We start from the raw sequence: 16,276 nt of genomic DNA, 5'->3' as shown, positions 1-16,276 counted from the left end.
ATGGTGTGTTTAATATAAGGTCGGTGATAACAGTTGTGGGGATAAATAAAGTGTCACAGCTACCTGTAATGTTAATGTTGTAGAGGTGCCAGAGAAAACACAGTTTGATTTTGTGGACTCTGTGGAGCCCAGTACAATACAGAATTAATTAATTTTGGTTGCTAATAATATGTACAAGGAGAATGAAATATGGATACGATATTACAGTTTCTGTGTTATTCTGATTACGATGCAAAGTTCTTTTGGACAAGCATGCATTGTAATCAGAATAATACAGGCACTGCAATATCGTATTTTTCTGCCGATGCCGGCCAGAGTGGCCGAGCGGTTCTAGGCGCTACAGTCTGGAACTGCGCGACCGCTACGGTCGCAGGTTCGAATCCTGCCTCGGGCATGGATGTGTGTGATGTCTTTAGGTTAGGTAGGTTAAAGTAGTTCTAAGTTCTAGGGGACTGATGACCACAGCAGTTAAGTCCCATAGTGCTCAGAGCCATTTGAACCATTTTTTCTGCCGATACCGGGCAAGTGACTTTCAAGTATAACGTCTGACCTGCATGGGAATATATATAATGGACGTACGAGTCCAGGTCGTAGACGCGTGATTGACGGCATATGGAAGTTCGGGTCTGGCCATGAGCCTTGCATGGATAGCCAAATGGTAAGGCGAACAGGAAGTCCGGGTTCAAGTCACGGTCTAACACACATTTTCACTGTCATGGTTTCATTCTACAACTGTTGGTTGTCATTGTTGGCAATTGCGAATACATTTAACGGAAATATGGATACATTTGGTTATGGAAAATGGAGACCACATTATAATATACAGTGAATTGTGTAATGATGGGGTAGAAAACGATGAATGTCAAAATAGTGTGATAGATTGAATGGATAAAGCTTAATTTTATAAATACATTACTGCCAAAAAGTATGAGGAAGCTGAGAAATTTAGGTTTCCAAGATTAATAGGTCTGAATAATATTTGGACCAAACTGCTAAGGTCATCGATCCCTAGGCTTATACACTACTTAATCTAACTTAAAGTAACTTACGCTAAGGACAAGACACACACCCATGCCCGAGGGAGGACTCGAACCCCCGACGGGGAGAGCCTCGTGAACCGTGGCAAGGCGCCAGACCACACGGCTATCCCGAGCGGCTGAGTAATATAATGTTGCTTTTATGACAGTGATGTTGTATGAATGTTAACTCTATGCAGCGTGGATGTGTAAGAGATGTAGAAAATGATCTGTTGTATGAAATGGAATTAGTGAGAAAGTGTAAAGAATCTGCAGCCAATTGTGAACGTAAATGTATATGGTATGCATGTGGAAGCATTAGTTCTCAGTGAGTGGACTATTTGCGCTCTAAATGAAGATTTTATGATTACATTATGGAATTACATGGTAGAAACTGATAGAGTTTCCTGTAAGAAGTGTAAGAATTAAGGATGCTTGCAGACCAGTACTGTAAGCCAATCAGAAGAGAGAGTGTGCTTGGGTTTGTTGTAGATGGGGAATCGTTTAAGGAAAATTTTCTAGTAATACCAGGTTTAACTGTAAGTGTAGCGCTTGGGATGGACTTCATGACCAAGAAATGTGTTACCATTAATTGATTGAAAGAAGAAATTGTGTTTGACCGTGGGTTGAACAGAAGGGGTTAGATTTAAGATTACGTTGTCTGGAGATTGTGTAATATCGAGTCCACATATGACAAAGGGCACAGATGAGAAAATTAGAAATAAAAGGATTAATATTAACAATATTGTTGAAGACCAGAAGCAAGAGGTGTAACTTATTCCGTACAAGCAACACAGACCGGTTTCACTACCGGAAGCACTAAGTACATAAGGCTGGATGTAGCAGTAATTTTGTTTACAGATCACTGTGTAGAGTTATTATTAAAAATTCAGAGAATAATGTTAGGTAACTAAATAGTATAATGTTCATATACAGTAACTTGAATGATTTAAGCACATGCCAGGAAATTTCTCAGGTGGTGAGAATGTTGTATGTTGCGCATTTAACTGGTATTTCGATTGACTTATCATGGCAGTAATAGGAGCTGCACGCTACCATGTCACATATCCCCCAACTGCAGCGTCAGTTCGCCGTGTGCTACAGACACTTCCTAACTGCCTGAGTGCATTGCCAATACTGTGCAGTCTGCCCAGCCCAGCACAGATTTTGGCATGAGCAGACACTTGCCAGCTACTCGACTCCAGTGCCACCCATGTGAGCTATATTTTCTATGTGAGCTTATCCCCAATGTAACATTATTGCGAAGCTTCTTCTGCCACACAACACTGGTAATAAGCAACTTCTCCCATTGAAGATTGGTATGAAGAAGCAATCTCTGCAAAACAACATTGGTATGAAGCACCCTCAGCCATGCCCAATTGGTCTGGAGTACTTCGTTAAAAGCTCTGTTGGCAATTCAACATTGGTACAGTGAATGCTCTACTTTACAACATTGTTATAAGTTCTCTGTGCTACGAAACATCCGTTCGAAGCACTCTGTGCCATGCAATATTAGTAGGAAGCACCCTCTGCCACTCAAAATTGGTATTAAGCACCCTCTGCTACACAACGTTTGTATGAAGTAGCTTCTGCCGCACAACATTTGTATGAAACACCCTCTACCACGTAACATTGGTACGAAAAAAGTACGTTTAACAGGGAAAAGGCAGCCACTTACCTAAGGAGAACTGCTGCGTGTTGCACAAAACCACATAATGGCGGCAGCAATAGAATATCGCTCTACTGTGAGCCTGAACATTTAGACGTCTCTTTGTGTGCGTGAATGTTTGTACTCTTGTCAGACAAAGGGCAAGCACTTGAAATCAAATGTTAACTTTTTTCTATTACGTGTTTCTGGCGCTGATAATCTCGTCGTTGAGCACCTGCAAGCTCCAAACACACGTGCCTCTATGGGCTATGTACCAGTCCTGCATAGGTAAGTGATTGCCTTTCCCTTATTTTACCCATTTTTCCATCCAGGAATTTCAGCTGTTGATAATTACTGGTGTGAAACAACACTCATAGAAAATATGCATAAGCAACAGACAGAGTGAGTTACCAATAAAGTTGTTCTGCCATCAGCTGGTAGGTGGTAATGACATCATTTTCACGATGCAGGGGACTTTAGTAGACAATAGTTAGGTCAGTTTGCATGAAATATTTAGAAGTCATACACAGATACGTTCCTCATAAATCAGTCTGTCTATTAGTGGAACCTGTATCAAAATCCCTTCAATAGGTCCTGAGATTAATGCAAACGTACAAACAGAACCGTAGTATGAGACTTCAGTTTATTTATGCATAAATAGAAGGAGATTGATACGAGATGTATGTTCTGTTGTCGTATGAAGATGTAGTGTACTAATAACTTTGAGGTTCTATTAGGTGAATGTTTTATATAACATAGTATGTTTCACAGTTATGAGAATATGTGGAGTGAATGTACAAATGATGAAGGGTTTTTATTTAATTACCTTAAATACACAGTATTAATGCTCCACAATAATATTTATTTATTGGTTCGTTGTGAACTGGCTTATGGCTTCTTAGGTCACTGTCAGATAACTTAACACTAAACTTAATTACATTTGAAATTATATCTATATATATAGTTTGCTTCAGAATATACCAAAGTCTTGGTGCATGGTGGCGGCTGTACCACTGTATGGTTTCTGATTGACAGTTTGGTGATGTTGATAGGTGACAGTAACAATACTAATTTGTAGGTTATAACGTGAGGAGAAATTTTATTCCTGTGGAGTGTTCACGGGTATTTGAGGGTATCATGTGGGTTGTTTGTTTGAATTGGTTCTAGTGTCTTGTTATTATAGTAATTTAGGGTTTTTTCTTCTTTGTAATGAATCTCAGATTACAGAGGATGGTGTTTGTTTATTTTGTTGTTCGAATGTTGTGTGAATAAGTGTGACTATGAATATTTTTTCGTTGTGTGACTGTGGATACTGTTGTAGCAGCAGCATTTTTATTTTGTTAGCTGCAAATGCAGAAATATGAATCTTTATAACGTTTAATAGTAAACGAATTGATAAAATTTGAGGGAAATATTGTTCTTAATTGACTGTGTATTAGTTTGGCTAGTCACTTCCACACATTTCATATGACAGCTGATACAGAGCAGTGAATTCCGTAGGATACACGTTCCAGTACGTTTGGGTCCTTGAGCTAGAGATGACTAATATATTACAGTTAAAAGAAAATTTTGTGTGCTAGTTGTTGATAGAGAAACTGCAACCATGGATTTCATTGGCTGTTTTGGATTATGCACAGCTTGGTGAACAAAGGGAAGGGAACAATGACCTTACCTTAGGGCACGAAACCATACAGTAGTATAAATTCCCAGTCTCGGTTAATTTTCATTTGGTGTAAGGGTCTTCGGAGCTTGGCTGGCAGGACAGCAGACGAAACTCTGCATCGCACAGCAGTCTATTTCACTGGAATCGCATCGAAATAGCACTTCACAGCTCAGAACTGGTCAACAAGATAGCAAGACGCTGCAATATGCATCTGAATGGGTTTTCCCAGCATACACAACAAAATAAAGTTGTCTTTTTTACACTTGTTTAAATGTTCAACCATGAATTTACGTACAATCTGATATGAAAAGTGAAGCGAAATTCGCTCACTCGGGCTTCACAGCGCGACTTCTCACGCGCCAACGATAAAAAATGTCTCTCACAGAATTTGGTCCGGCGAGTGCATCCGTCAGAAAAAAACCGTTAAAGAGTGGCAGTCAGGCAACATTGTAACCACATGTATGTAACTACCTCTGTCAGTGCGTGGTAATCGTGCTATATAGATGGTGCAGTGAACAGAGTTTTGGGTTAGCATGCAGGAAGTGGAGCATTCGTTCCTGGATTGGGGCGCATTTTTTTTTTTTATTTGATAATTTCAATCTGACATTTCATACTGTAATATACACCGTTGATTAGGTTCTTAGGTCACATGTATCCTAAATTTACATTTTGTAACGCTGAGCATAACAAATGAGTGGTTAGATAAAAAAGAAATAGACAGTTAAAAGAAATGATCTGTCATAGGACAGAATAACTACAAAAACAATAGCAATTTCGAGATGCTAAAGATGATAGCACAATACAATAACACAACATCTACTTGTCATTTATATTACATGTAATATGAGTGCTCAGATGTCACACATTAGCAACCAGTGACAATAATAATGCCCATATTAATGATCACATGACCTCCACAACAGAATAGGTTGTCCTCAGAACAACAGATGCTCAAAGCGACATCGCTGCATGTCCAAACATTACGCAACCCGCCGGATCATACAGCTCTGGACGCTGCGTCCAAAGTAACAAGAACAGCATGAACACTTGCTACCAATCCTTCCACACTCCTCGGCGGAGGAGAGTACACAAACTCCACAGGAAGACATCCAGGAGATTTAGGTCAGGTGAATGGAGTGGCCATACAACTGGACCTCCACGTCCGAGCCATTTCCCTGGGAATGTTCTGCCCAAATACTGTCGCACATTAATTCCAGAGTGTAGAGGTGCACCATCATCTTGGAACCATATCCTCTGCCGAACATGTAGTGGAACATCTTCCAGCGCATCAGGCAGATCGTTTGAGAGGAATGCATGATACCTTCGCGCAGTCAAACGGTCAGGCAACATGTAGAGGCCCAAACACCTGTCGCTCAATATTCCGGCGCAGACGTTGATACTAAAGTGAATGTGGTATCCACAGTCGCACGTGACGTGTGGGTTAACCTCACACCAATGGTGGGCGTGAGTACTGCCTCATCTGACCATATTACGGTGTTCACGAAGTCATCGTTGGCATCCTGTTGTTGTGGGAACCATTCACTGAATTGCATCCGTCGATGGCGATATGCAGGCTGCAGGTGTTACAGGAAAGTATAATGACAGGGGTACAGCCCATGCTCGTGCAGCACCTTAATGATCGTGCGTTGGGAGACATGCGGCTACCTTGCTACGTTACGTGTACTTTGCTGAGATTCTTGGTGTATGACCTCCAGAATAGCTTCCTCAGTAGCGGGAGTACTGTCTGTGAATGACCTCTGTCACGTGATGGTGGAAGGAGAGAACCTGACTCCCGAAGGCGCAGCTCCAGACGACAAAACACATTTTTATCTGGATGGCGTCGACGAGGATATATAGCAGCACACTCACGAGTGACAACACCAGCCCGGTTATCAGATGCACCAAGGACCAGAAGCATATCCACATATTCGTCGTTTGTGTATTTCATACGTGTGTCACACTGGTTTATAGGTTTACAATGAGAAAATTCGATACGTGTATGCTTGTATATTGGAGTCTGTCACAGACGCGTTACTCCACTCGCAACTAGCCCCTGCCTGATGGACTGCGCATACAGTATAAAAACGTCACCAGTCCTGCGGGCTGTTACACCTGACGCGCATTATACCTCTGACAGAGATTGTTCTGAATGATTCATCCTGACACTGCTAATTGTGGAATGTTTGGTTTGGAATTACACTGTTTCCCTAACGGCAATAGATGTTTCCAAATCCCTTTGATAGAATAATAATAATAATGCATTGAGATATGTACTAAACTGCACGTGTTCACCAGACTCAGTGTTGAAAGGCATAATTAGTGGGACTATGGTGACAACACATACAAATAGTAACTGAGTTTGGACATTATTTGCAAAGCTCTTTGCTAATCTTACTGGTAAAGTAAGGTACTAACGAAATGTAATGGACCTGAACGAGGCAATAAAAATAGTTGGTACTAATCTATGGGTCCATTGGAGGATGGTGCAAAGAGGCACCAAAACGCTTTCCACCAACTGTACATTTCTCTGAATTCAAACTACATCTAGTTTCGCATCTAGTAGGTGAAGTGGTGCGAATAAATTCACTCCCACGACGTGGAAAGGGCTCCTTTCCATTTTCACGATTGTAGTATGTAAGTGCAAATGTTTTCTAGAGGACCCGCTGGAATCGTTGTTGACGATTAATATGCCAGGTTCCATACCACCTGGACTACATGTACCAAATAACAAATATATGCCTCAACCCAGCATCGAACCATCGACCTGCACGCTAACCCAAAACACTTTCCACCATCTGTACATTTCTCTGAATTCAAACCACATCTAGTTTACACTTATATTATTAATTTGGAAGGAGTGGAGATTGTCTCCCAGGAAGGCGTCAAGTGAATTTTTATCTGATTTTTTGAATAGGTCTATTTTTCGTTTATTTTTGGAGGGTTTGGGGTTTACAATATTAAATCTCGCTAAGACAATCCTACGTTCACTAATCCCTGTATCCTTTTTGATGCTCGTTATTAACTCAGGGCTATTTGTTGCTAAGATGTCAAGTGTGTTTTCACAACCGCTTACTATTATCGTGGGACCATGAAATAACTGCTCGAAATAATTTTCAGAGAATGTGTTTAGCACAATTTCGGATGATATTTTATGCATACCTCAGGAATTAAACATGTATTTTCGCAAACCTTTTTTTTTTCGGTCTACTGACTGGTTTGATGCGGCCCGCCACGAATTCCTTTCCTGTTCTAACCTCTTCATCTCAGAGTAGCACTGGCAACCTACGTCCTCAATTATTTGCTTGACGTATTCCAATTTCTGTCTTCCTCTACACTTTTTGCCCTCTACAGCTCCCTCTAGTACCATGGACGTCATTCCCTCATGTCTTAGCAGATGTCCTATCATCCTGTCCCTTCTCCTTATCGGTGTTTTCCACATATTCCTTTCCTCTCCGATTCTCCGTAGAACCTCCTCATTCCTTACCTTATCAGTCCACCTAATTTTCAACATTCGTCTATAGCACCACATCTCAAATGCTTCGATTCTCTTCTGTTCCGGTTTTCCCACAGTCCATGTTTCACTACCATACAATGCTGTACTCCAGACGTACATCCTCAGAAATTTCTTCCTCAAATTAAGGCCGGTATTTGATATTAGTAGACTTCTGTTGGCCAGAAATGCCTTTTTTGCCATAGCGAATCTGCTTTTGATGTCTTCCTTGCTCCGTCCGTCATTGCTTATTTTACTGCCTAGGTAGCAGAATTCCTTAACTTCGTTGACTTTGTGACCATCAATCCTGATGTTAAGTTTCTCGCTGTTCTCATTTCTACTACTTCTCTTTACCTTCGTCTTTCTCCGATTTACTCTCAACCCATACTGTGTACTCATTAGACTGTTCATTCCGTTCAGCAGATCATTTAATTCTTCTTCACTTTCACTCAGGATAGCAATGTTATCAGCGAATCGTATCATTGATATCCTTTCACCTTGTATTTTAATTCCACTCCTGAACCTTTCTTTTATTTTTTTATTTCCATCATTGCTTCCTTGATGTACAGATTGAAGAGTAGGGGCGAAAGGCTACAGCCTTGTCTTACACCCTTCTTAATACGAGCACTTCGTTTTTGATCGTCCACTCTTATTATTCCCTCTTGGTTGTTGTACATACTTTTTTCAGAATCTCGAACAGCTTGCACCATTTTATATTGTCGAACGCTTTTTCCAGGTCGACAAATCCTATGAACGTGTCTTGATTTTTCTTTAGCCTTGCTTCCATTATTAGCCGTAACGTCAGAATTGCCTGTCTCGTGCCTTTACTTTTCCTAAAGCCAAACTGATCGTCACCTAGCGCATTCTCAATTTTCTTTCCCATTCTTCTGTATATTATTCTTGTAAGCAGCTTCGATACATGAGCTGTTAAGCTGATTGTGCGATAATTCTCGCACTTGTCAGCTCTTGCCGTCTTTGGAATTGTGTGGATGATGCTTTTCCGAAAGTCAGATGGTATGTCGCCAGACTCATATATTCTACACACCAACGTGAATAGTCGTTTTGTTGCCACTTCCCCTAATGATTTTAGAAATTCTGATGGAATGTTATCTATCCCTTCTGCCTTATTTGACCTTAAGTCCTCCAAAGCTCTTTTAAATTCAGATTCTAATACTGGATCCCCAATCTCTTCTAAATTGACTCCTGTTTCTTCTACTATCACATCAGACAAATCTTCACCCTCATAGAGGCTTTCAATGTATTCCCGTTGTACTCTTAATGTTACCACCGTTGCTTTTAATGTCACCAAAGGTTGTTTTGACTTTCCTGTATGCTGAGTCTGTCCTTACGACAGTCATATCTTTTTCGATGTCTTCACATTTTACCTGCAGCCATTTCGTCTCAGCTTCCCTGCACTTCCTATTTATTTCATTCCTCAGCGACTTGTATTTCTGCATTCCTGATTTTCCCGGAACATGTTTGTACTTCCTCCTTTCATCAATCACCTGAAGTATTTCTTCTGTTACCCATGGTTTCTTCAAAGCTACCTTCTTTGTACCTATGTTTTCCTTCCCAACTTCTGTGATGGTCCTTTTTAGAGATGTCCATTCCTCTTCAACTGTGCTGCCTACTGCGCTATTCCTTATTGCTGTATCTATAGCGTTAGAGAACTTCAAACGTATCTCGTCATTCCTTAGAACTTCCGTATCCCACTTCTTAGCGTATTGATTCTTCCTGACTAATGTCTTGAACTTCAGCCTACTCTTCATCACTACTATATTGTGATCTGAGTCTATATCTGCTCCTGGGTACGCCTTACAATCCAGTATCTGATTTCGGAATCTCTGTCTGACCATGATGTAATCTAATCGAAATCTTCCCGTATCTCCCGGCCTTTTCCAAGTATACCTCCTCCTCCTGTGATTCTTGAACAGGGTATTCGCTATTACTAGCTGAAACTTGTTACAGAACTCAATTAGTCTTTCTCCTCTTTCATTTCTTGTCCCAAGCCCATACTCTCCTGTAACCTTTTCATCTACTCCTTCCCCTACAACTGCATTTCAGTCGCCCATGACTATCAGATTTTCATCCCCCTTTACATACTGCATTACCCTTTCAATATCCTCATACACTTTCTCTATCTGTTCATCTTCAGCTTGCGACGTCGGCATGTATACCTCAACTATCGTTGTCGGTGTTGGTCTGCTGTCGATTCTGATTAGAACAACCCGGTCACTGAACTGTTCACAGTAACACACCCTCTGCCCTACCTTCCTATTCATAACGAACCTATCGAGGGTAAATTAAAGTGGCCGCCAACTATAATCGTATGAGTCGGGTATGTGTTTGAAATCAAACTCAAGTTTTCGCTGAATCTTACAGCAACTGTATTATCTGAATTGGGAGGTCGATAAAAGGGTCCAATTATTATTTTATTCCTGTTGCCAACAATGACATCTGCCCATACTAACACACAGGAACTATGTACTTAAATTTCGCGACAAGACTACTTCTAACAACAACAAACACGCCACCACCAACCGTGTTTAGCCCATCCTTTCGGAACAGCATTAGGTTCTTCGCAAAAATTTCCTCTGAGCTTATCTCCAGCTTTAGCCAGCTTTCAGTGCGTGTAATGATTTGAGCATCAGTGTTATTTATTAGCGCTTGGTGCTCTAGTATTTTCCCAACACAACTACGACAATTTACAACTGTTATATCGATGGTTCCTGTGTTCGGCCTGCACCCTTTGTTACTGAAGCTCTTCTTGTGTTTTCCCGAGACCCTCTGACCTAAAAAAACCTCCCAGTCCACGCCACACAGTCCCTGCTACCCGTGTAGCCGTATGCTGCGTATAGTCGACATCTGACCTATTCAGCGGAACCCGAAATCAAACCACCTTTGGCGCAAGTCGAGGAATCTGCAGTCTACATGGTCGCAGAACCGTGTGAGCCTCTGATTCAGACCTTCCACTCGGCACCGTACCAGAGGTCCGCAATGAGTCGTGTCGACTATGCTGCAAGTGGTCAGCTCTACTTTCATCTTGCAAGCAAGACAGGCAGCCTTTGCTACTTCTGTTAGCCGCACGAAACCAGAGAATGTCTCTTCTGATCCAAAGTGACACACTTCACTGGTACCGACGTAGCTCTTCATGGCATCCGGGAGGACCCGTTCCACATCTGGAATGACTCTAGCTGGTATGCACACGGAGTGCACATTGGTTTCCTTTCCCTAACTGGTAGCCATGTCTCTAAGGGCCCCATAACGCGCCTAATGTTGGAGTTCCTAATTATCAATACTCCCACCCTCTGTGATTGACCAGATCTTGCAGGCTGAGGGGTTTCCTCTAAAACAGGACAGGCGACAGCATCTGGCTCAGCAATAGTGTCAGCCACAGACAGCACCTGATACCTGTTTGTCAGACACACCGGGGAGGCCTCACGTGCGTCTGCTCGGGAAGTCTTTCGCCGCCTGCTACTTCCTGGGGCGACCTCCCACTCGACAACAGGTGAGGGGTCAACCTCAGTGCGAGCAGTAACTGGGCTGGCCACCGGTGAGGAGCGATCGGACGACTCTGACGTGTTGGATGTCCGTTGGGTTTCCACGGCCAGCACACAACAATGGTGCCCATCCACTGCAGCCTCAAGCTATGAAACCGAAGCCATCACAGCCTGAAGCTGAGAGCGAAGTGTCACCAACTTGGCTCGCATCCGCACACAACACTCGCAGTCCCTGTCCATACTAAAGATCGTGGAAAACTAAGCTATGCGGATAAATGGACTATCGGCACAGGCTGTGCAACTCTACTGTACACCCTGAAGAAAACGCAGGAACTGTGTCTAATAAGCCTCCCCCCCCCCCCCCCCCCCCATGAACCATGAACCTTGCCGTTGGTGGGGAGGCTTGAGTGCCTCAGTGATACAGATAGCCGTACAATAGGTGCAAACCACAACGGAGGTGTATCTGTTGAGAGGCCAGACAAATGTGTGGTTCCTGAAGAGGGGCAGCAGCCTTTACAGTAGTTGCAGGGGCAACAGTCTGGATGATTGACTGATCTGGCCCTGAAACAATAACCAAAACGGCCTTGCTATGCTGGTACTACGAATGGCTGAAAGCAAGGGGAAACTACAGCCGTAATTTTTCGCTAGGGCATGCAGCTTTACTGTATGGTTAAATGATGATGGCGTCCTCTTGGGTAAAATATACCGGAGGTAAATTAGTCCACCATTCGGATCTCCAGGCGGGGACTACTCAGGAGGACGTCGTTATTAGGAGAAAGAAAACTGGCGTTCTACAGGTCGGAGCATGGAATGTCAGATCACTTAATCGGGCAGGTATGTTAGAAAACTGAAAAAGGGAAATGGATAGGTTAAAGTTAGATATAGTGGGAATTAGTGAATTTCGGTGGCAGGAGAAACAAGACTTTTGGTCAGGTGAATACAGGGTTATAAATACAAAATCAAATAGGGGTAATGCAGGAGTAAGTTTAATAATGAATAAGAAAATAGGAGTGCGGGTAAGATACTACAAACAGCATAGTGAACGCATTATTGTGGCCAAGATAGACACTAAGCCCATGCCTAATACAGTAGTACAAGTTTATATGCCAACTAGCTCTGCAGATGATGAAGAAATTGATGAAATGTATGATGAGATAAAAGAAATTATTCAGGTAGTGAAGGGGGACGATAATTTAATAGTCATGGGTGACTGGAATTCGAAAGTGCGAAAGGGGAGAGAAGGAAACATAGTAGGTGAATATTGATTGGGGGAAAGAAATGAAAGAGGAAGTCGTCTGGTAGAATTTTGCACAGAGCATAACTTGAACATAGCTAACACTTGGTTCAAGAATCATAAAAGGAGGTTGTATACATGGAAGAATCCTGGAGATACTAAAAAGTATCAGATAGATTATATAATGGTAAGACAGAGACTTAAGAACCAGGTTTTAAATTGTAAGACATTTCCAGGGGCAGAAGAGGACTCTGACCACAATCTATTGGTTATGAACTGTAGATTAAAACTGAAGAAACTGCAAAAATGGGGGAATTTAAGGGGATGGGACCTGGATAACCTGACTAAACCAGAGGTTGTACAGAGTTTCAGGGAGAGCATAAGGGAACAATTGACGGCAATAGGGGAAAGAAGTACAGTAGAAGAAGAATGGGTAGCTCTGAGGTATGAAGTAGTGAAGGTAGCAGAGGATCAAGTAGGTAAAAATACGAGGGCTAGTAGAAATCCTTGGGTAACAGGAGAAATATTGAATTTAATTGATGAAAAGAGAAGATATAAAAATGCAGTAAATGAAGCAGACAAAAAGGAATACAAACGTCTCACAAATGAGATCGACAGGAAGTGCAAAATGACTAACCAGGCATGGCTAGAGCACAAATGTAAGGATGTAGAGGCTTATCTCACTAGGGGTAAGATAGATACTGCCTACAGGAAAATTGAAGAGACCTTTGGAGAAAAGAGGGCCACTTGTATGAATATCAAGAGTGTTGATGGAAACCCAGTTCTAAGCAAAGAAGGGAAAGCAGAAAGGTGGAAGGAGTATATAAAGGGTCTATACAAGGGCGATGTACTTGAGGACAATATTATGGAAATGGAAGAGGATGTAGATGAAGATGAAATGTGAGATACGATACTGCGTGAAGAGTTTGACAGACCACTGAAAGACCTGAGTCGAAACAAGGCCCCTGGAGTAGACAACATTCCATTAGAACTACTGACGGCCTTGGGAGAGCCAGTCCTGACAAAACTCTACCATCTGGTGAGCAAGATGTATGAGACAGGCGAAATACCCTCAGACTTCAAGAAGAATATAATAATTCCAATCCCAAAGAAAGCAGTTGACAGATGTGAAAATTACCGAACTATCAGTTTAATAAGTCACAGCTGCAAGATACTAACGCGGAATCTTTACAGACGAATGCATAAACTGGTAGAAGCCGACCTCGGGGAAGATCAGTTTGAATTCCGTAAAAATATTGGAACACGTGAGGCAATACTGACGTTACGACTTATCTTAGAAGAAAGATTAAGGAAAGGCAAACCTACGTTTCTAGCATTTGTACACTTAGAGAAAGCTTTTGACAATGTTGGCTGGAATACTCTCCTTCAAATTCTAAAGGTGGTAAGGGTAAAATACAGGGAGCGAAAGGCTATTTACAATTTGTACAGAAACCAGATGGCAGTTATAAGAGTCGAGGAGCATGAAAGGGAAGCAGTGGTTGGGAAGGGAGTGAGACAGGGTTGTAGCCTCTCCCCAATGTTATTCAATCTGTATATTGAGCAAGCAGTAAAGGAAACAAAAGAAAAATTCGGAGTAGGTATTAAAATCAATGGAGAGGAAATAAAAACTTTGAGGCTCTCCGATGACATTGTAATTCTGTCAGGGACAGCAAAGGACTTGCAAGAGCAGTTGAATGGAATTTACAGTGTCTTGAAAGGAGGATATAAGATGAACATCAACAAAAAAACGAAGATAATGGAATGTAGTCGAATTAAGTTGGGCGATGCTGAGGGAATTAGATTAGGAAATGAGACACTTGAAGTAGTAATGGAGTTTTGCTATTTGGGAACAAAATAACTGATGATGGTCGAAATAGAGAGGATATAAAATGTAGACTGGCAATGACAAGGAAAGCGTTTCTCAAGAAGAGAAATGTGTTACCATCGAGTATAGGTATAAGTGTCAGGGAATCGTTTCTGCAAGTATTCGTATGGAGTGTAGCCATGTATGGAAGTGAAACATGGACGATAAATAGTTTGGACAAGAAGAGAATAGAAGCTTTCGAAATGTGGTGCTACAGAAGAATCCTGAAGATTAGATGGGTAAATCACATAACTAATGAGGAGGTATTGAATAGAATTGGGGAGAAGAGGACTTTGTGGCACAACTTGACAAGAACAAGGGACCGGTTGGTAGGACATCTTCTGAGGCATCAAGGGATCACAAATTTAGCATTGGAGGGCAGCGTGGAGGGTAAAAATCATAGAGGGAGACCAAGAGATGAATACACTAAGCAGATTCAGAAGTATGTAGGTTGCAGTAGGTACTGAGAGATGAAGAAACTTGCACAGAATGGGGTAGCATGGAGAGCTGCATCAAACCAGTCTCAGGACTGAAGACCACAACAACAACAGTGTCTAATAAATTAGATTAATACACAGAGATTACAAAAACCTAACTACCGAAGCACTCAGGAGAAACTAGATAATTCGCCTCTGATTAGGAACTTGTAACATATCGCAAAATCGGTTTACCTTCCGACGCAAACGAAAACGCCAGATCTGTGGCTATTAGGTATTAAATTAACACGCAGACACTCAAGAAACTAAACCGTTAAAGCACACAGATGATATTATAAAATTCGCTTCTGGTTAGGAAGTCGGTTACTTCCCTGTTGCTGCATGAGTCTCGGACGGCTACTGCTGCCTTCCAAAAGAAAGACTGGAGCTCCTTTTGATTCTTGGTCGAAGAAGTGCAGTGATGGCTCTGACCAAATTCTGTGCTAGTTAAATACCACTGCCGGAGATAATGTGCCCTAGATATTTCACTGGCGACTGAAAAACAACTGATGTCACAAGATTGCGCTTGAGGCCTGTTGTCTGGAGGGTGTGAAACAGCTGCAGCAAGTTTGCTAAGTGTTTTGCCATAATTGATCCCTTCGTCACAATGTCATCGAGGTAATGTATGTCTCCCAGGACATCCTACAGCTGTTGTTGAAGGAATCTTTGGAAAATGGTGGGGACGCTAGTCACTTCGAAAACTAAACGTTTGAACCTATATGGCCTATGCAGTGTCTTGACTATGAGGTCTTCCAGTGGTTGTACTTCCAAAGGTAGTTTTAAGTAAGCGTAAGAGAGATAGATTTTTGAAATTTGTTGCCCTCCTTCAAGCAATAAAAGGGAATGGAGTAAGTGTTGACTGTAAACCTGAAATCTCCATACAGGCACAGTTTTCCCAATGGCTGGGTGCCACCTACTTTCTCGCAGACACAGGTTCAATGATGCCCAAGACTGTCAACCCGTCTAGTTTATTTGTAATAGCCTCCCACAATGTGAGGGCCGCAGGTTGCAGGCACAAAACGTAGGAGCATGCTGACTGCTTTAAGGTGATGTGAGTCACAAATCTCCTCGCTTTGGTAAGACCCTAGAGGAGATCTCAGAGTATTGCTTAATGAGGTCATCCAAGTCTTGAAGTGGTCTTTGCTCTGAGACTAGATGGTTGGAGTCTTCGATGACAAATCTGGAAGCTGAGAAAGTGTCGAGGCCGAAAGAATTGTCTGTATCTATGTTGTGAACCACAATGAAGGTGACGTGGTGTAGGACCTGTTTGCGCGATGCTGCGATCGTGATCTGTCTTTTAAGTAGAATGTTTTACTTGTCATATAGAACCAAATACGGAACTCTGTGTTTTAGGAGAGGCGCTCCGCCGGCTGGTGTGGCCGTGC

Source organism: Schistocerca gregaria, chromosome 1 (genome assembly GCF_023897955.1).
Source record: "Schistocerca gregaria isolate iqSchGreg1 chromosome 1, iqSchGreg1.2, whole genome shotgun sequence".
NCBI classification, from domain to species: domain Eukaryota; kingdom Metazoa; phylum Arthropoda; class Insecta; order Orthoptera; family Acrididae; genus Schistocerca; species Schistocerca gregaria.
The sequence above is the reverse complement of the archived record's forward strand: the minus strand, read 5'-3'. Positions refer to the sequence as shown.